Source organism: Rhinatrema bivittatum, chromosome 9 (assembly GCF_901001135.1).
Source record: "Rhinatrema bivittatum chromosome 9, aRhiBiv1.1, whole genome shotgun sequence".
Lineage (NCBI taxonomy): Eukaryota > Metazoa > Chordata > Amphibia > Gymnophiona > Rhinatrematidae > Rhinatrema > Rhinatrema bivittatum.
The window spans coordinates 182136452-182158909 of record NC_042623.1 but is presented as its reverse complement, the minus strand read 5'-3'; the positions used below and the strand labels follow the sequence as shown (position 1 = coordinate 182158909).

Here is a 22458-nt window from a genome sequence, read left to right as displayed (position 1 = left end):
GGATTCTCATCCTTCCCAATGGATACAAGCAAAACTGAAAAATTATTCCATCGTCTCCCATACTAAAACAAGAGTTAACCTCTCTGCTATTGTTACAAGCAATAGGATGGGTTCAAGCAACAGAAAAAGGAAAGGTTTTTTTTTGTTTTGTACAAAATATTTTCTGATCCCCTGCCATAACAAAATCAGCTTTTCCTTCCTTAGATGATTGGCTAATATCAAGCAGATCATTAGAGGATGTCAATGCTTCAACAGTCCCACAAGCTGCACTCTTCTCTTGCTAGGATTTATCATCAACTATAATAAATCCAATCTAATACCATCTCATTACCTAGAGCTCATAGGAGCTTACCTAGACACTCAGGCCAGGAAAGCATCTTCCCCTCTAAAGAAAGTACAAACTATTAAACTGATTTGCTCGTTGCACAACCAGGCATCATCAGCCAAAGATTTATGGAGCTTCTCGGTCACATGGCAGTTAACAGTATACAAGGCCTCACATGAGAGTACTATAGCAGCATCTAAAGCATCATTGAATTCAACATTCCCAGCCATTTTCATACAAGATACCTCTCACTCCTCTTAACTTGCATGCTCTACAATGATGGAATAACCCGCACAATCTCCTAGTGGGTCACTTCTTTCATCCTCAAGATTCAAAATAATCTCGAGTACAGATGCTGCCAATCAAGCCTTGGGAGCACATCTAGAGACAATCGGGCCAATGCGCTAAAAATATGCATCCAAACTGGATGCACTTTTTTTTTTTTTTTTTAAACATGCACACGTCACCTCTCCTGGGCACTTGATGCAATAGGCAAATGGTGGGGCCACTTGGCAACAGTGATCATAACATGATCAAGTTTGAACTAATGCCTGGAAAGGGGACAATATGTAAATCTACAGCTCTAACACTAAATATTCAAAAGGGAAACTGATCAAATGAGGAAAATAGTTAGGAAAAAAACTGAATAGTGCAGCTTCAAAGGCTAAAAGTGATCAACAGGCATGGATATTCTTTAAAAATACTATCTTAGAAGTGTAGTCCAGATGTATTCCATGCATTAAGAAAGGTGGAAGGAAAGCAAAACGATTACAGGCATGGTTAAAAGGTGAGGTGAAAGAGGCTATTTTAACCAAAAAAAATCCTTCAAAATTGGAAGAAGGAACCATCTGAAGAAAATAGGATAAAACATAAGCATTGTCAAGGTAAGTGTAAAACATTAATAAGACAGACGAAGTGAGAATTTGAAATTAAGTTGGACACAGAGGCAAAAACTCATAATAAAAACTTTAAATATATCCAAAGCAAGAAATTCGTGAGGGAGTTGGCTGGACCGTTAGTTGACTGAAGGGTTTAAAGCGGCTCTTAGGGAAGATAAGGCCATTGCAGAAAGACTAAATGAATTATTTGCTTCTGTGTTTACTAATGAGGATGTTAGGGAGATACCAGTTCGAGATGGTTTTCAGGGGTGATGAGTCAGACGAACTGAACCAAAATCACTGTGAACCTGGAAGATGTAGTAGGCCAAATTGACAAACTAAAGAGTAGCAAATCACCTGGACTGGATGGTATGTATCCCAGTATTCTGAAGAAAATAAAATATGAAATTTCAGTTAGTTAAAATTTGTAACCTATCATTAAAATCATCCATTATACCTGAAGACTGGAGGATGGCCAATGTAATCCCAATATTTAAAAAGGGCTCCAAGGGTGATCCAGTAAACTATAGACCAGTGAGCCTGACTTCAGTGTCGGGAAAAATAGTGGAAACTAAAGATCAGAATCACAGAGCATATAGAAATAAATGATTTAATGAAACACAGTCAACATGGCTTTATCCAAGGGAAGTCTTGCCACACAAATCTGCTTCATTTTTTTGAAGGGGTTAATAAACATGTGGATAAAGGTGAACCGGTAGATGTAGTGTATTTGGAATTTCAGAAGGCATTTGACGAAGTTCCTCATGAGAGGCTTCTAAAATTAAAAAGTCTAAGGATAGGAGGCGATGTCCTTTTGTGGATTACAAACTGGTTAAAAGACAGGAAACAGAGAGGATTAAATGGTCAATTTTCTCAGTGGAAAAGCGTAAACAGTGGAGTGTCTCAGGGATCTGTACTTGGACTGGTACTTTTCAATATATTTATAAATGATCTGGAAAGGTATACGATGAGTGAGGTTATCAAATTTGCAGATGATACAAAATAATTCGGAATAGTTAAATCACAAGCGGAGTCTGATAAATTGCAGGAGGACCTTGCACAACTAGAAGATTGGGCATCCAAATGGCAGATGAAATTTAATGTGGACAAGTGCAAGGTGATGCATATAGGGACAAAATAACCCATGCTACAGTTACACAATGTTAGGTTCCATATTAGGAGCTACCACCCAGGAAAAAGATCTAGGCATCATAGTGGCTAAGACATTGACATCACCAGCTCAGTGTCCTGCGGCAGTCAAAAAAGCAAACAATGTTAGGAATTATTAGGAAGGGACTGGTGAATAAAACGGAAAATGTCATATTGCCTCTGTAGCTCCATGCTGAGACTGCACCTTGAATACTGTGTACAATTCTGGTCACCACATCTCAAAAAAGATATAATTGCACTGGAGAAAGTACAGAGAAGGGCTACCAAAATGATAAGGGGAATGGAACAGCTTCCCTATGAGGAAAGACTAAAGAGGTTAGGACTTTTCAGCTTAGAGAAGAGACGGCTGAGGGGGGATATGACAGAGGTCTTTAAAATCATGAGAGGTCCAGAACGGGTAGATGTGAATTGGTTATTTACTCTTTCGGATAATAGAAGGACTAGGGGTCACTCCATGAAGTTAGCAAGTAGCACATTTAAAACCAATCAGAGAAAATTCTTTTTCACACAATGCACAATTAAGTTCTGGAATTTGTTGCCAGAGGATGTGGTTAGTGCAGTTAGTGTAGCTGGGTTTAAAAAAAGGTTTGGATAAGTTCTTAGAGGTGAAGTCCATTAACTGCTATTAATCAAGTTTATGTAGGTAATAGCCTCTGCTATTACTGCATCAGTAGAATGGGATCTTAGTTTTTGGGTACTTGCCAGGTACTTGTAGCCCAGCATCCTGTTGGAAACACGATGCTGGGCTTGATGGACCCTTGGTCTAATCCAGTATGGCAATTTCTTATGTTCTTATGAGCTGCTGCGCTAAAATAAACGTGTTAGGGATAGATTGTGCGACCCTAGCATGTCCATGGCATCAAGCACCCAGAAGTGGCTGTACACAGATTAGGAAATTGACACTCATTAAATTGAGCGTCCATTTTCCTAACCTGACTGCCGGCAAGACTTCTATTTATTCACTTATTTATTTTTAAGGTTGCTTTTGGGGCTCCTCAAGACAACGCCAGCTCCAGGACTGGCGTTAATTTTTGAAGGTAAAATTGTGCATATTGGGCACACAATTTTTTTACATAAGGGGGGTAATAGCTAATAGCCTCATCAACATGGCATTTACCCGTGATAAGCACTATTAGCTATGCTCTGGTTTGAATGCGCTAATCCCCTTATTGCATAAGGGATTATGGACGCTCATCCAACACGAGCGTCCAACCACGGGTTAAGCCTGACTGCCCGATACTGCATCGGTCTATATCTGTTCTAAAGGGATATTAACCTGTTAAGAACATAAGCTTCACATACATATTCTGTAATTTAAAGCAATCTTCAAAGCTTTAATAGTTTCCCATCCTTTCATAAAGGGGAGGATAACCCAGATACCAACTGACAACATTGTAGCGACTTACTACATAAATAAGGAGGAAGCACTCAGGATATGGGCTTGGGCAATAGGCAAGATACACCTCTATGCCATACGTCTCCCTGGGAAATTCAACATACTAGCAAATTCCTCAAGTCATCATCTTCAACCTCACAAATGGTCTCTCCACCATCAGACCCATCTAAATATTTTCCACAGCATTAGGGAACCCCACAGGTGATCTCTTTACAGCTCCTTTCAGTAATAAATTTAGACTATATTGTGCCAAGAGACCAAACCACAATACCAAAGCACCAGACACTCACATTATCCTGGTGGTAGGTTTCAAAGATGCAGTAATTCAACCAATTCGCCTCAGATTCTTTACATTTTTTCTAACCCAATACAATGGCTCTCTTCTTCATCCCAACCTTTGTTCAAGCGCAGAATCTTAGAAGACCAAGAAAACTGTCCACTCGACATCCCTACAATTTCAAATGAAATATTCTCTGGTGCAAAGCCCAAAAAAACACCTTGCAACAATACTTTCTTCATTGAAAACAAGTTTGGTCAGAGTTCACCTTACTGCTATTTCAGTGTAGCACCATCCTTCTGAAGGTCTAACAGTATCCTGCCTTCCACTAGTGGTGAGATTTATTTAAAAACTCTTCCATCTTCAGTCCCCTATAAAGGATCCTTTGACTCAATGGGAGCTAAACCTAGTTTTTGGAAGGTTGATGAAACCTCTATTTGAAACTATAGCATCTTATAACTTCAAATTTCTGACCTAGAAAATTGTTTTTCTCATTGCAGTCACTTCGGCTTGTGGAATAAACGAACTCCTGGTTTTAGTAGATTTACTGAATACTCAAATGTTCAAAAAGAGTAGTACTCAGAACTCATCCAAAGTTACTAGTTAAAGTAGTTTCTTAGTTCTGCTTGGATCAGTCCATAGTCCTTTTTCCCAAAAACCTCATACTAGTATCAGAAAAAGCTCTCCATAATTTGGACTGTAGAGGGACTTTGCTTTATTTCTTGGAAAGAACAAAACTTCCCACGAAAGCTTCTCAATTGCTCATCTTTTATGGTATGAACAAATGAAGCTGTCCAGTGGAAAAGCAAATACTTTTGTATTGGATATTTGATTGCATTATTTTTGCTATAAGGATACAGGAATAAAATTTCCCAAGAAGATTCAAATCTTCAGAGGGATAGCTCAATTAGTCTGCTGTAGCAAAACTAAGAGGCAGGTGGCACCTTATAGACTAACCAATTTATTGAGTCATGAGCTTTCGAGGGCAAAGGCTTCCCTCTCTCTCACACACTCAGATGCACCCTTCACACTAGCTCTCCCTCTCACATACATACCCCTCTCACATAAGCTCCCTCTCTCTTGCACACACACACAGACCCTCACACAGGCTCCCTTTCTCTCCAACACACCCCTTCACACAGGCTCATTCTGTCACATGCATTTTCACTCCCCCACACACAAACTTCTCTCTCACACACACTCCCAATCTCTTACTCATAAGAGCATAAAATATGCCATACTGGGTCAGGACAAGGGTTCACCAAGCCCAGTATCCTGTTTCCAACAGTGGTTAATCCAAGTTACGAGTACCTTACAAGTACCCAAACATTAAATAGATCCCAAGTACTAATGCTGGTAAAAAGCAGTCGCTATTCCTTATTGATTAATAGCAGTTTATAGATTTCTCTAGGAACTTATCCAAATCTTTTCCAAACCCAGTTACACCAACTGCCTTAACCACATCTTCTGGCAATGAATTCCAGAGCTTAGTTGTACATTGAGTGAAAAAGAATTTTCTCTGATTTCTTTTAAATATGCTACTTTCTAACTTCATGGAGTGTCTTCTTATTATGTGAAAGAATAAATAACTCTCATATCCCCCTCAGCCATCTCTTCTCCAAGCTGAACAGCCCTAACCTCTTCAGCCTTTCCTCATAGGGGAGCCATTCCATGCCTTTTATCATTTTGGTCGTCGTCCTCTTTACTTTTTCGAGATGCGGCGACCAGAATTGCGCACAGTATTTAAGGTGAGGTCTCACCATAGAGCGATACGGAGGCATCATGACATCCACCGTTTTATTAACCATTCCCTTCCTAATAATTCCTAACATTCTATTTGCTTTTTTGACTGCCGCAGCACACTGAGCTGACGATTTTAAAGTATTATCCACTATGATGTCTAGATCTCTTTCCTGGGTGGTAGCTCCTAATATGGAACCTAACATCGTGTAACTTCCTCAACACAAGCTCTCTCACACACATAAGCACCCTTCCTATCTCTCTCCCAATAGGCTCACAAGCTGAGTCACAGCTGCAGGTGGGATGGGCTCAGCCTTCAGCTAGTCCAGGCCTCTCCTTCTGTGTTTTTGGCCCTTCGCAGCCACCAGGTCTTAGTCCAAACATTTCAATTCTGTACAGGAGGGGAATGCTGCACTGCCTAATTGCGCAGAACTCCCCCAGGAGTATTTATTTCCAGGCATTTTTATACCGTACATGCAGAAAAACTGATCAGAGTGGTTCACAGTATCATAAACAATATCATAAAACCAGTCACAGAATCATTAAAAAAAATGTAAAAAAAAATCATCAATACAGTCAGATAAAAACAGAGGCCTGAATAAGCTATGGCTCTATTACGTTCTTGGCTCTATTACGTTTCTTCCTGAATGACAGATAATTGGTGGAGCTGAATTCCCCAGTGGAGGCCCAAACACTGAAAACTTGCTCCTGCCTAAGTTTCCTTCATTTCCCTCCTCTGTAATCTTTGTTCTTCTCCCACTGCCAGATTCCTTCCTTCCTTCCCAGCCCTAATCACTAAGACTCCTTCTCCTCTAATAAAGAACCAAATAAATTCACTGGACATAGCAAGGTCAGAATACAAATATTTTTATAAAGTAAAAAAAATAAAAATAAAAAAAATTGAAAATATGCAAAATGACCAATTCTTGCCACAGAATTTTGAAAAATCTGCTACAGGAAAGCGGGGCCTCTGGTGATCATCCCTTCAGAAGAGACCGGGTACTGGGCCTGAAGCTCTGTTACACAAACCACCACACAAAAATCGCCAATATAACTGGCAGCTCCTGAATCTAGACTTCCTTATTTATAGAACCCTACTGCTATTGCCTTGCCAAAAGCTGTGTATAAAAGACAATAGGTCTCTCAACAGGCATACGCCTAGCAAAACACTCAGAATAAACCAGGAGGAGAAAAGAAAGCAAATGTCCTGGGGGTTTAGACATCCCTGTGAAGGCTAAAGAAAGCAGTAAGCCAGACTCCTGCAGGGTCCAATCCATAACCAAGCGTGCATCAGCCCTCAACAGGAGTCACTCTATGGCCAAGAGTGTGGCTCTGCCCTATCAAGGGGCCACCCCACCGCCTGGAGTGCGTCAGTCCTTCACCGATTATTCATCAGGCACTGGCCCAGAAAAGACGAGTCAAAGGAGGGGTTCGGGGGCCTGTGAACAACTCACCTGCACACCTATGTTCCTAATATGTAGAAGACGACATTCCCCCCCAAACCACGTCACTCCTCATTTAAGATTTTAGGAAGAGAATGAATTTATATCTGGGACTCTGCCATAGATTCAAGGTCAGGGAACAGACACAGCAATGACGTCAACATGTACGTTTCAGACAGCAGGGCTATGATCTAGCCTTGATAGATGTCCGAATTGTGACAACCTAAAATAAAAGATTTTTTTTTTACCCACACGGTAAAAGTCACAGTCGTACAAAGATTTGCTATTTATGCACATTTCTGAATGCTTCAGTCATACAGAACACAAAATATTGAATATTCTGGATCATAACTTACACTAGGATTGTGATTTTTCAATCTCATTCCAAAGGATCTTGCATCCCATGCATCAGAGCAAACAGAATTATTCCTGTTCAAATTCTATACCAGAAAATAACAGCTGAATTATAAAGGAAACTGTCACAGCTTCTTAAGGGGACCGTCAAATGCTTTTATGTCTAGGAACAAAATTAACAAGAGCTTGGCATTGGTAAAAGAAACAGAGCCCTTCTATCCTATCCTTTAATAAAGGCTGAAGCTCCTCTAAATGCTTTATCAGAACACACCAAAAAGATAAAATAAACTATGCTTACACACCCAAATATTTTAGCTGGGGAGAAATCTGGTTAGGTCACTTGTTAGCCTGCTCCCAGAATCGGTGGGGCAAGGTCTCCGTTTCTCACATGCATGCTCCATGATATTTTGGTTACATTATATGCTACTGAAACTCTCCTAGGTTTTGCCCAGTTCTATGAAATATTACACACACTTTTCAATCCAGTAAGTCTACAGCTCATACTGGGACTTTCTACATGAAAGTATTAGATTATCAGCAGCTCCCTTTTCCCACCTTCCACCTCATACAGATGTTATGGATCTTTACAAACTGTGGTCTGACAAAGCTTGCAACCAGACGCGATTCCTTTCAAACGGTATAGATCACTCCTCCGTTGCTGCAGTTTGGGAGAACTCGTTCACCTCCATGATGGCAAATTCTGAAAAAGGGAAACTTCTGGGAGAATTTTCGGAGGGGAGAGGAGTTGGTGGGACCTCCACGATCTCAAATGGTCTCCAAAGCGATAGGTCTAGAAAAATCATTCAAAAGCAGACTCCTTGTCCTATGAGGGAGGGACTGTATGTAGAGATCCCAAACCAGCAAGAAAGTCCCGGTCGTCTTTGTTGTGTCCACATGTTCAACATACTTCTCAAAGAGGCATACGTTGTGAACCAACACACGCCATTGAGATAGAGTGTGTGTATGTGGGGGGGGGCCACCTTCACCCAGTTCTGCAGAATAGTTTTTTCCCCCCAGTAAAAGTACTTTATGAATCCATAATTTTACATAAGATTTTCCCATCGCCACTCCCAACAAAAGATCAACAGAGAGGTAATTGAATTTGTCACATTGTAGATACAACTCACTATATTCTCCCAAAAACCCGTCATATAAGAACATGACCAGAAACAATGATCCAAGGTACCAGCCACCTGAGTGCACTTAATACACATGCCTGTAGTAGTCCATCCAGCTAGTAAGAGATCGGAGCTTGCAAAAACATCATACATGGTGCTCATCAGGAAACTGGAGCCCCAGGTAGTTAGCCCACCTCTGCGTGGATGACTCAGAGGCCCCACCTAGGTTTACACCCTCTAACTGGTCTATATAAAAAAGAAATAGAAAGTCAGGTCAGGTCTTCCAAATCAAAAAGGTCTGTTAAAAATTCTTTGGGCGCTTGAGACCAATATGACACCCCCAAGGATCGTGTGAAATGGCGTACCTGGCACATATTGAAAGTAATGTTTAGCATTCAAAGAAAATTCTACTTGAAGATCAGGGAAGGATTTTATCTGACCCGTATCATCTAGGAAGTGGGCTAACAAGGAAACACCTAAAGTAGTCCATGTTGTGAATACTTGGGACTTGACTAGGTGGGAAATGCACATTGCCTGTGAGCAGCAGAAACTGGGAAACTGTAGGCTTAAGGCATAATAAGGAGCATAATTGATGCCAAGTGTGCATGAGAATAACAACTAAAATACTATTTCTGAGAAAGTCTGATAGAGCTGATAGAGATGAATGTAACACTGCTCCCGGGCTTAGGGCTCCTAAGTAACTACGTTCCAGGGGCAAAGGAACATATTAGCCTGTATTAAGAAGCCAATCTGCCACAAGACGTACGAAAAAAACAGATTAAAAACCCTTATATCAGCGAGCCCCATTTCACCAGTATCCTATTTATCTATTAGCTTGAGATAGCGCTATACGAGGTTTCTTCCTCCTCCAAAGGAAATGCCTAAGCACCCGGTAAAACGTCTGGCTGTCTTGGGTTGTTAAAATACATGGGAAAGTTTGAAAAAAATAAAGCCATTTAGGTAAAATAAATATTTGGAAAAGGGCTATTCGACCTGCAAGAGATACTGGGAAATCATGCCAATGCCGTAAAAGTGATTGCATATTCTGTAATAACTTATTACAATTAGATTGATATATGCAACTCGGATCAGCATGCAGTAAAATCCCCAGGTACCTCATGGACCCTGTGACCCAGCACATAGGGAAATGTGCCCCCCATAGTTGTTGCGTAGCTGGAGAGAGTGGTAACCCTTCTGATTTGTCAATGTTTAATTTCATCCCAGCTAACGAGCCAAATGTGGAGATTTCCTTAAGTAACTCTTCAAGGGATTGCACGGGGTTAGTGAAGTGAAGAAGGATATCATCTGCAAAGGCTGCGAATTTAAATTTGGAAGTAGGGCCTGCTTGTGCTCCAATAGCAATTCCCTGAATGGCATTGTTATCCCAGAGACTACATAAAAGAGGCTCTAGGGCTAATATTAAAAGTAAAGGGGATAGAGGGCAGCCTTGCCTCATACCACTCCCCTAGAGAATATCATCAGAGAGGTAACTATTCACATAAAGGGCTGCCCTAGGATTATTATAAAGGGTGCGGACCGCTTGTGCAAAAAAAACCCAACACCATAGGCCTGCAAAGTTTGCATCAAAAATGGCCATTCCAGCTTATCAAAGGATTTTTCTGTGACTAAACTCAACACCAACGACTGCATCTTACATCGAAGGCTCCATTCCATAGAAGCCAAAAGCCTATGGATATTGGCGATACTATATCAGCCGGGAACAAAGCCAACCCCAAGGACAGGGATATACTTGGCCAATCATGTGGCTAAAATATTGGCTAAAGGTTTAACATCAAAATTTTAAAAATAGATTGGGGGATCCGAGGCAGGCAGTTGTGGATCTCGGCCCTCTTCAGGCAACACCGTAATCATCGCCCTATTTGGTGCTAGCGGAAATAGTTCTAACTATCAATGTCTTGAATATTTCTCCCAATGGTAAAGCTACCTGCTGGGCTAGGATTTTGTAAAATTCAGAGGGAAAGCCTGGTGCTTTAATGGCATCTAAAATCTCTTGCAGCTGGACAAGCTGGTTCAATTGAGCCAACTGGTCATCCAACAGCTTGGGGAGGGAAATAGTTCTGAATCTGTGAGGTGTCAACTTGCTGTGCTGTATATAAGGCCTGATAATCTTTCCGAAAAACCTGACAAATTGCCTTACCAGAGTTCACAAGTCGTGTCCGTCCCCCCCCGGCATTCCTCATAGCTGGAATGAATCTAGTACCTGTCCATCGTTTCACTAAATTAACTAGAGGCTTCCCTATTTTGTCACCAAAGTGGTAGCTCCCCTGATGAAGGAAGACCATTTTAAACATGGCCATGTCAGGAGCAGGATACAGCTAAGTAGTTGATGAAGGTTATCAAGAAGGAGACTTTTTGTTTAAAGTTTCAAATTGGGAGTCAGTGATAATGGCGTTAGAAGATTTTTTAAAAAATTTATAAAAAAAAAAGTAAAAAAAGAACAAACAGGGAAAGGGAAGACAAATTCAGTTTGAATGAATGATTACACAGTAAATAAAATAAACAGAAAAAATAAAGGGTGGGTAGGTGGAGTGTTAATGATTATAAATTTTGAAAAACAACAAGCTACCAAGGCCGTTGGGGCATGCTTGAGCTGATATTTGAAACCTCCACCTTCCCCTCTATATATATTTGATAGTTGGGGGGTTGCTGGATTTACGTCAATTGTGAACAAGTTTAACCTTAACAATAGCGGCGATTATATTGGACGAGTTCTTCATTTGCTTCAGCAACTTTAACTCTGCCACTCTGGCCTCCAGAGATGGGATTTGTTCTCAGAGAGCCAGGAACTCTTTATCTACCTGATGGTGAAAGATTGTATGTGTATTTGGTAGCTGGTACAAAAGACTGAATAATCCCACCCCCATCTCACTGCTGGACTTCTGTCTGTATGTTAATGCTGTTGAGTTGTTAAAATTATTTAAAGCTGTTAAAGGCATGGATATCCTTAATTAAATTTAAAATCCCTTATATTAGATATGTTTTTGTTAGCATGTCAATGACCTGTAACAGGACTATAAGTAATTAAAAATCAGGGTTAATTACACACTGATGTAAATCCCTAATTGTCTTATGAAGAAAACTCTTTCCTCCTAATTGGCATGTCTATTTATAATTTGACTGGGGCAGGTAGGAATCAAACACCACTAACAGGCCGATACAGTACAGTGTGCTTGACCTTTTCAATGCTTCTTTAGAGTCGGGAGCAGTTCCGGAGGACTGAAGATGGACGGATGTGGTTCCTATTTATAAAAGTGGAACTAAGGAGGAGGCTGAGAACTGCAGACCGGTTAGTCTTACCTCTCTGGGGAGAAAATTAATGGAACTGTTGCTAAACTAGGATAGTGCAGTTTTTGAAATCCAATGGATTGCAAGATCTGAGGCAGAATGGCTCTACAGAGGTAAATCCTTCCAGACAAATCTGATCAATTTCTTTGGATGAAGGGAGAGTACGGGATGCAGTGTACTTGGCTTTGAATAAGGCCTTTGACACGGTTCTGAATAAGAGACTATTAAACTGATATCCTTTGGTTATGGAACCTACACTGACCGACTGGGTTAGAAACTGGCTGAGTGGGAGGTGACAAAAGGCAGTGGTAAACAGAGGTTTCTCTGAGGAGGTTGTTACTTGCAGTGTTTCAAGGATCAGTCCCTGGACCAGTTCTTTTCAACATTTTCATGAACATTGCAGAATGATTGTTGGGAAAGGTTTGTCTTTTTGCCAATGATACCAAAATCTGCAACAGGGTAGACAGCCAGGAAGGTGTGGAAAACATGAGGAGGGATCTAGCAAAGTGTCTGGCAGCTAAGATTTAATGCTAAAAAAAATACAGAACAATACATTTGGGATACAAAACCCCAAGAGAGATGTACAGTATTGTTAGTGAAAGTCTAAGCACGAAAGAAGAGTAGTAACTGGGGATGACTGTAACTGATCTTAAGGTTGCCAAACAGGTGGATAAAGCGATGGCAAAATCCAGAAAGCTGCTTGGTTGCATAGGGAGAGGAATGGTCAGCAGAGGGAAAAGGGAGGTGACATTGCCCCTGTGTAGGTCCCTGGTGATTCAGAATACTGTGTACAATTCTGGAGACCACACATTCAAAAGGATATAAACAGGATGGACTCTGTCCAGAGAGTGGCTAATAAAATGGTCAGTGGTCTTCGTTTTAAAGCATATGGAGACAGACCTAAAGAGCTAAACATGTACACCTTAGAGGAAAGGTAAGCTAAGGGAGATATGATAGAGACATTTAAATATCTAAAAGGTTTCCATGCACAAGAAGAGAGCTTCTTTCAATGGAAAGGAAGCTCTAGAATGAGGGGGGTTATAGGATGAGGCTGAAAGGAGTAATCTTAGGAAATATTTCTTTATAGCAGTGATGGCCAACCTTTTGAGCTCAGTGTGTCAAAATTCATAAAAAAACCGAGCATAACTCGGGTGGTGTGTCACTTCTAGAAAAATCCATAATTTTGTGATATTTGTAGCTCTAATCAACAAAGTTATAATTTTAATATATATACTGTATTTATTAATAAAGCAAAAACAAATAATTCTTTACCTTACCTGCTTAGTGACTTTTTTGTTGCTGAATTTCATTGGCTAAATCTTCAATTGAAGGTTGGTATTTCGTACACTTCAAGTCCAAGCAAGCGTTACAAACTTCATCTGTCAGTCGGTTTCTTTTATTGGCTCCCATTCATGTTCACAACACTCCCTCCCCATCTCCCAGGCATGCACACATTCATTCTCACACACACAGACCCCCAGGCAGGCACCCATGCATTCACACACATACACCCCCAGGCAGAGTCCCATTCATACACATTCACACACTAAAGGTAGACCCCCCCTCTCTTTCTTTTGCCAGCAACCTCAGAACCTCTCTCATTCCTCTGCTGCCACTGTCACTGATGCCGCGTGGCTATTGCGGAGGTGCCGATTGCTGCTACTGACACTGAAGTCCATTCTGCTGCCTCCTCTGTGCAGGCCCCGTGGGCTTCCACTTTCTCCATGCTGATCTCGTACATTGTGAGATCCGTTGAGAAAGTGCTATTCTTGCACATTCCCAAAGAGTACATGTGCCAATCACTAAAAAGTACTTTTTTTTTTTTTTTTTGCCTTTGCTGTCTGATCTTAGTTTTCTAATTGGTTGGTCACAGGCTTTTTTTTCACCTTCCCTTTCTTGTTTTTTTGCCAATTCCTTTTATATTGTCTTTTTTTCTGTTTCTTTTTTCTCCATCTTCTTCCCTCAAACACACAGTCAGGTTCTCATTCTCACATGCATTTCTCTCTCTCACACACACAGGCTCTCACTGGCACATGCTCTCTCTCATACAATCATTCATATACACAGGCTCTCACTGGCACATGCTCTCTCTCATACAATCATTCATACACACAGGTTCTCACTGGCACATGCTCTCTCATACAATCATTCATATACACAGGCTCTCACTGGCACATGCTCTCATACAATCATTCATACACACAGGCTCTCACTGGCACATGCTCTCATACAATCATTCATACACACAGGCTCTCACTGGCACATGCTCTCTCATACAATCATTCATATACACAGGCTCTCACTGGCACATGCTCTCTCATACAATCATTCATATACACAGGCTCTCACTGGCACATGCTCTCTCATACAATCATTCATATACACAGGCTCTCACTGGCACATGCTCTCTCTCTCTCACACACACAGGCTCTCACATGCTGTCTCTGCAAACATTCAGGTCCTCTCTCTCAACTCACCTCATACACGCACTCTACGGGCCCTCAGCCTCTCTCTCACCTCTGGGCCTCCTCTTCGCGGGTCGCCGCAGGATGGGCTCTGCAGCGGCCCTGATCTTCTCGGGCCGCGGCGGCCCTGCTACCGGGCCTCTTCCTCTTCTTGGGCCGCTGCGACTTGGGATTCGCGGCGACCCGCGGCAGCGGCTCCTCTTCTGCACGCGCTGATTCGCTTCCTCCTTCCTGCCCACGCGGCTCCGGCAATGTTTACTTCCGGGGCCGCACAGGCAGGAAGGAGGAGCATCAGCGCGTTGTCTTGAGCCTCATCGCTGCGACGCATGAGCCTCCCTACGCCCGGGGGCATTGGTGGAGGGTAGGGGGAAACTAAAAAACACATTTAAAGGCTCGGCGCAGCTGAAAAAGAAAAGGCTCGGCGCAGCCGATAAAAAAAAAAAAAAAAAAATTCCTGATAGTCCTCGAAACGCTGCGCGTGTCAGCCAAAACGGCTCGGCGTGTCACCTCTGACACGCGTGTCATAGGTTAGCCATCACTGCTTTATAGAGAGGGTGGTGGATGTATGGAACAGCCTCCCAGAGGAGGTGGAGGAGACAAAAACTATCTGAATTTTAAAAAGCTTGGGATAAATACAGGGGATCTCTAAGGGAATGATGTGAATTATAAATCTAAATCAGGTGGATGGACAGGCTAGATAGAAACATAACAGAAAAAGACCATATGGCCTCTGTTTCAAACTAATTTCCCAGCACACAGTTATTCATACACAGTAATGTTCAACTCTCAACAAGTTCTTTTGCAAGATTTAAACGCACATTACACAGCAAACAAGTCCGGCTCATCCACCAGCAGATGCAGCTTCTGCTATCAGCACTCCCTTGGGATTGAGTGTAACTCAGTTCTTGCCATCCTATAACATCTGTGTTTCTAAGACAATTACTTCAAACTGCTTTAAAAAAACACAACCTAAGTGATTTACTGTATAAGTAATTTAACTAAAGAATTCTCTACACTAATCTTTCTTCCTGTCTCTAACAATACTTGCAGTTAACACACTATGACATGATAGTTGGAGAGGAAAGAAAACCAACCATTATGGAAAATTAAATTAAAAGGTGAGGTGGGCAACATGGATCACTTAGTATATATAACTATTTGCAAATGCAAAACAAACAGGTGGCCAATGAATGCTCTTCAGTTTGATTGACTTTTTGTTGCTTGGATGATAAATCATTCTGCTTGGAACAGCAGATTTACCTCCAGAAAGACCTCTTAAACTGGGAGAACAGATAATAAACTGATCAAACAGACTAAAAATACTGGTAATCTGACCAGGACAATCAGAAAGGCATGGATGGCGCTTAACTACCAAATCCCAGTACTTGCTATTGCGTGTGTCAAGGGAAAAAGGGTATGTCCTGTTGTCCAACCCTGAGCAGCAGGCCGCAAATTACAAAGATGTTGTGACGACGGTAAAAGGTTTGTATGCAGAGAGCACATAACTACCATAAAGCTTTGATCTGAATATAATCAGTGAAAAAAATTGTCAATGTGTGTACCGTAATACTTTAAGTCACTGAAAAAATGTATTCCTGAGAAATCGTTTTTTCTTAAGTTTATAAAAGATAAAAAGTGTTTCATGGGACATATGCTTTTCTTACTAAAAAGAAAGTTGAATTAATGTTAAAATTAAACATGTTTTTCTAAAACTTTGTACTACTGATTGGGTATTTGGATCAGGGTCCAAAAAAGACCCCAGAATTGTACCAATGCCGATTTATGGAATCCCAATGTCTCCCAACAGTATTAATGGTTTTCTTTTCATGACAGATAGCGAGCATTAAATCCAATCACAACCTTCAAAGATTCCAGTATTTTCTCAAGATTATTAAGAGGATCAGATCATCCGTTTCACCTTTGTGCATCTTATGACATGGGGACAAGTGGACAATAAATGTCAGGCCCTTAATGCCATATTTAGAAGACAGCGGGACTCCGTATAATAATAGAAGGCAGCTGTCAGCAACCTTTGTGAGGAGTAGAGGGAACGATGAACATGCCTGATTGGCATCTAGGAGGAGACCAGGGTTTAATCAACATTCTTCCACTCATACTGTTGCTCAGACAAAATATCACCATAGGAACTGGAACAGTACCAAACTCTTCTTACAGCATAGATAAAGGAGGGGCTAACCCATGAAGGGCCTTGAAGATCCAGGTGAGTGTTTTGAATTATGCAAGCCATATGATGGGCAGCCAGTGCGATTCAGGAAGACTGGAGAAATGTGACTACATAGAGAGGCACCAGAGATTAGACGAGCTGCAGAGTCTTGGATTAACTGAAGAGCATGAAGATTAGAGTTGGGCAAATCCAAGAACAGTCCTTTACTGTAGTGGTTCTCAACCTTTTTTTCTGTTGGAACACACCTAGCAAATAATGCTTACAGGCATGACACACTGAAAACATGAGCATCACGGGGCTGAATGTAAACATATACTCTGCATCCACAGGAGCCTGCTTAGCATTTGTGACCCTCCACATCCTCTTTCCTGGGCTCCCTCTCTCTCATTTGACTCTCCTTACCTCCTTCATCTCATCTCCCTGGCCTACCCAGCTATACAGACCCGCTTTTTCCCACCCCTTCCTATTCAGCAGCCCCCACACTCCCTTCTCCATTCCACCTTCATAGCATCACCAACCTCCTTTCCTCCTCCCTCCATAGGGTGAAGAGATCATCACCAACATCACTCCCAGACTCAGCAGAGGAAGATAAAGTTTGCGGCCCATCAGGCATAGAATAGCCGGAACTGGCAATGTCTTGCTTTGATCTGGGTGAAGGAGGAAACAGCCACCCACTGGGCTAGAAAGAAGGAAGAGAGAGTAGCCTCTCATCAAGCCCAATGTTAGAAGTTAACCAATTCCCACCACGGCTGATTAAGGAGGCAGCCATATACTGGGCCCTGCGACACACCTCCCAGGACCTTGCGACACACCAGTGTGTCCCGACACGCCTGTTGAAAACCACTGCATTACAGTAATCCAGGGGTGACAAAATTAAGGATTGAATAATGGTGTGAAAATCAGAAGAGAAGCAGTTTCAAAGGGCGCAGCAAGCAAAGCTTGTAAATAAGAGGACTGAACCAGGGACCCAATATGAGATCGTAGAGACAAGGAAGAATCAATGAGAACCCCCATGTTTCGTGCTTTCAAAATAATAGGGATAGTGTAGCCTTCAAATAAGAAGTCTGAGGGGGCATCCAAGGAAGGGGAACAAGAAAGGAGCATAAACTCCATTTTCCTGATGTTTAGGGTCAGCATGTTGTCACTCATCAACTCTTTGATTTTTGTCATGCAGGTGGCTACTTTATCCATTGCTGATGTGACCATTGGAAGAATGGGAATAAAAAAGCTGTATGTCATTTGCATACACACTAAGAGACATCTAGATCGGATAGAACTGTGCAGAGAGGAGCAAAGTAAATACTCAAGAAAAGGAGGATCCCTGAGGAACACCCGTGCTGAAGTGGTACAATTTGGAAGAAGAATCGCCAATGACCACCTTTTTAATATTCATATGCTTCCTTTATGTAGAATTTTATCTGGTTTTAGTCTTATGTATTTTATATATGCAGACGATGTTCACATTTTAATCCCGATAGAAAAAATCAATTGACCTAACTCTTAAGCTTTGGGACATATATCAATCTGCTATTAGTAAAGTATTAACCCAAATGAATCGCTCTCTCAATTAAAAAAAGACTGAAATTTTATACATTTGTCCTAAACTAAGCCAAGCAAAAGAACTAGAAAATTTTGAAGCAGCCAAAAATTATCCTATTTCCTTTGAGGTTCGAGATCTTGGGATTTTTCTGGACTGTGAAGTCAATCTAAAAGCATGGGTTAAAAAAATAATTAAGGATGGATACTTTAAACTGAATGTTCTAAAAAGACTGAAGCCACTTTTATTAGCAAAAGTCTTTAGAACTATCTTGCAAGCTCTTGTTTTATCTTACTATAATTCGATGTTTTTGGGCCTACCTGCTAATGTTATAAGACCTTTGCAATTACTACAAAATTCCGTGGCCAGACTTTTAACTGGGACTAGAAGATCCAACCATATCACTCCTATATTTATTTATTTATTTTTAACTTTTATATACCGAGGTTCCTATATGGGATACAGATCACTCCGGTTTACAAAAAACTACAACTTCGCTCACAGGCAGTACATAAAACAAGTAAATACAAGAACTGATACAGCTAGCACAAAAAACAAGTGGATGCAAAAACTGGTAAAGGAACTTAAAACTGAGACAGTCTATGATAAGATGCTTAAGATATGATACTTAACTTATGATATGAATTTGACAGCAAAGTCTATGATATGATACGTTCCGGGGACCGGGGCAGGAAACTTGATGGGAGAGTATATACAATCAAAAAGAAGCGTGTATCGTCTACTAGAAAAGGTGATGAAAATTGGATTAGATTATGCACAATTACAATGGGTGAATGTACATGAGGAGCTAATAAGGATTGAAGGCTCTTCACTGGTTGCCTGTCAAATATCGAGCCCAACACAAAGTTTTATCTTTAATTCATAAAACATTGTACAATGAAAAGATTGAATGGCTATCTTCAGCTTTACATTTCCATATTCCCTCAAGAATCACAAGATCAACTGGTACTGGGATGTTGCCTATTCCATCTCCTAAAATTGCACACCTCAATAATGTACGAGAAAGGGCGATTTCTATTGCTATTGATCAGCCAATCGTCCAGATATGGGTGTACGAGGATTCCTTCTCTCCTCAGCGTCGTCACCACTACCACCATTATTTTGGTGAATGTTCGGGGCGCTGTGGCTAGCCCAAAGGGTGGTGCCCAGAACTGGTAGTGGTGGTCCAGGATCACGAAGCGTAGAAAACGCTGATGTTCGTGGTGGACAGGGATGTGCTGGTAGGCTTCTGACAGATCCGGGGATGTGAGAAATTCTCCTGGCTGTATCGCTCTTATGACCAAGCGCAGGGTTTCCATGTGGAAGCGAGGGACCTTCAGGTGACAGCTGACAGACTTGAGGTCCAGGATGGGTCGGAATGTACCCTCTTTCTTGGGAACGATAAAATAGATGGAGTAGAGCCCAGTATTTTGTTGTTGCGTGGGCACCGGAGTTATGGCCTTTAAGGCGAGCAATTTGGTCAGCATGGTTTCCACTGCCCTCCTTTTGGAGAGGTCATGGCAAGGAGATTTCACAAATTTGTCCGGAGGAATATTGTGGAAGTCCAGATAATATCCCTCTCGAATGATGGTTAGGACCCACTTGTCTGAAGTTCTCGACCCATCTTTGGTAGAAAAGAGCAAGCCTGCCCCCTATGGCTTCTTCCTGTGGATGGCCGGCTGATTTTCATTGTGGGGTGCAGTTGGGGCCTGGGCCAGAGCCGGCTCCCCTTTTGTTGTGCTTGTTCCGAAAGGACTGGCCCCTGCCTGCGGGGCGAGATATTTGATATGTACTTTTGTATGGTTTAAAGCGCTGTGATCCCCTGCCCTTAGATGTTCAGGGAGAGGGGCGCTGGCTTCTCTTGTTCTTGTCCTCCGGTAGCTGTGGTAGGTAGTGGGGATTCGCCCCATTTGTCGGCTAACTTCTCCAGTTTGCTTCCAAACAGGAGGGTTCCCTTTAAAAGCCATTCTCGTGAGTCTCGTCTTGGATGTCACGTTGGCCAACCAGCTTCAGAGCCAGAGTTGTCTTCTGGCTGCCTCAAAGAATGAAATGCCTCTGGCTGCGGTGCGTACCAGGTCGGAGGTCGCATCCGTGAGGAATGATACTGCTGGTTCAAGTGCTTCGACGGGCGTTGTGGCGTTCCTGGTCTTTGATAAGCAGGCGCGTGTCACCATGGCACAGCAGGCAGTGATCTGTAGTGACATAGCTGAAATGTCGAATGACTGTTTGAGGATGGATTCCAGATGCCTGTCCTGGGCATCCTTGAGTGCCGCTCCTCCCTCGACTGGGATGGTAGTGCGCTTAGCGACTGCACAGACTTTGGCATCCACTTTGGGGAATGCCAGGAGATCTTTGGCGGCGGAGTCCAGGGGGTACATGGCTGGCAGATCCGCCCCCCTTTGAACGTGGCCTCCGGAGACTCCCATTCCAGGTCAATCAGCTGTTGGACGGCTTGCAGCAAAGGAAAATGGCGGGAGGCCTGAAGGAGTCCCTCGAGGAGGGGGTTCGTCTTCGGTTCCCCTGTGGTACTTGTGCCTGGGATAGCGAGCTCTTTCAAGCTGTGCACCACGAGGTCTGAAAGCTCATCTTTGGCGAAGAATCGCCTCATGGTTCGGTAAGGTTCCGTTCCTGGAGGGATTTCTCCTTCCTCCAGGGAGTCTTGATCCTCGTCCGAGGTATCCGTGTCCCCTATGTTGAGGCTTTGAGGTGGGAGGGGCCCTTCTCTGGGTTTAGAGGGCCCCGGGATGTAAGGGTCCTCTGGGGGAGGCTGTGGTTGTGTCATTGGGGGCGCTGGTTGCATATGGACAAAGGTATGTAGGCCTTTGAAGAATTCTACCCAGGAGAAAGATGCTAGGTCTAAATTGAGAGGCGCTGCGTCCCCGGAGAGCCCCGTTTGAGGGAGGATCCCTCTGGAGTAGCCAGATCCGGTGTACTGTCAGTGGATCCGGATCCCAGTGCCGGCTGGAGAGGACCCTTGGCCTGGTTCACCCAGAGCCTCCTTGCACTGTAGGCACAGGGCTGTGGCCTCTTCGTGTTGCGCAGCTCTAATGTGGCATGCTGGGCAGAGGCCCTGAGCCTTGAGCTTCTTGTCCGGTGGTGCCACGGTTTGTGTGCGCAGAAAAACTCCGGTTTGTGCGTTTAAGCATATGCTGGGAGGCTGAGTTATGCGATCTGGATGCGCCGAATTTCTGCGTGTAGGTCGGATGCGCACTCAAAAAGATGCACGCGCTGCTGTGCGCACGAGGTTTACTTATGTGCCCGGCCCCATTGAACGTGTGGCTGTGCACGTCACTGTGCGCACGGCACTTGTGCACACGCCGGTGTGCGCACAGGTGATTTTGTGTGCATGGCTCGCCTCTGTGCGCACAGATCGAATCGGAGGACAGGACGGCGATCAAGCGAAAATGGTGACAGCGACCACGCGAGCAATATGGCGACCACCTCAGAGGGTCTCCATGTGGGAGGACCCTCGTATCGGACCGGGGTCTAGCCCGGATAGGGCTGATCAACCCGGTGGCACTGACGCCGGCTGGCGATCTGTGCGGCTCTTTGAGCCTTGGATACCAGAGACTTTTAGGAAGTTTTCTACCTTACCTTGTCTCGGCGTTTTCCGGTCTTGTTCCGGGCGGTCTCTGGCTGCGGGGGGAGAGGGAAAGTACCTTCACCGCCACGTTCGAAGTTGCACCCGCTGCCTCTCAGCCGTGCCCGATGTTGGGAGCTAAGTCCACGCAGGGAACCAGCTGCCGGATCGAGGCCTACCTCTGAGGGATTGCGGAAATCACCTCAGGAATTCTCAACTGGGGGAGGGACCCGTAGGTATCACAGCAGGAAAGCGGGGCTTGTCTGTAGAGGTAAGATTTCTTCTTGATTTGGATTTCTTTGGTTAGAATACTCTAAACGCTGTGCAAGCATGTATAGAGTTCCAAACTGCTATGGAGACGGAAAATACTGAAGAGCATGGCGTCCTACAGGGGGTATATGTACTAGGGCGGACATCAGACTGAAATCTGATCCGTCTCCAACTACTATCAGGAGCACACTATACCCATTGGTCCTGAGTCCATCTGCTACACGCTAGGAAATTACAGATTACCCCAGTTCAACTGCTGGGAAAGCTGAGAAGGTAGTGCTCACCTACCTGACGGCAGAGAGAGTCGCAGACATTGTTCTCCGATGACTTCTACCTCGAGGTTCTCACATGCACTTTGCACCGGGCTTGCGAGGTAGAGAATCCTCTAGAAGGATGCTCTACCATGCTGGGCTGA

At 43.1% G+C, this 22458-nt stretch overlaps 1 protein-coding gene across 1 annotated transcript in view; it reads right to left on the bottom strand.

Annotated features, from left to right (window-relative positions):
* The window catches only part of PSMD1 (proteasome 26S subunit, non-ATPase 1), a 244400-nt gene that overhangs the window by 116005 nt on the left and 105937 nt on the right, over positions 1 to 22458 (bottom strand).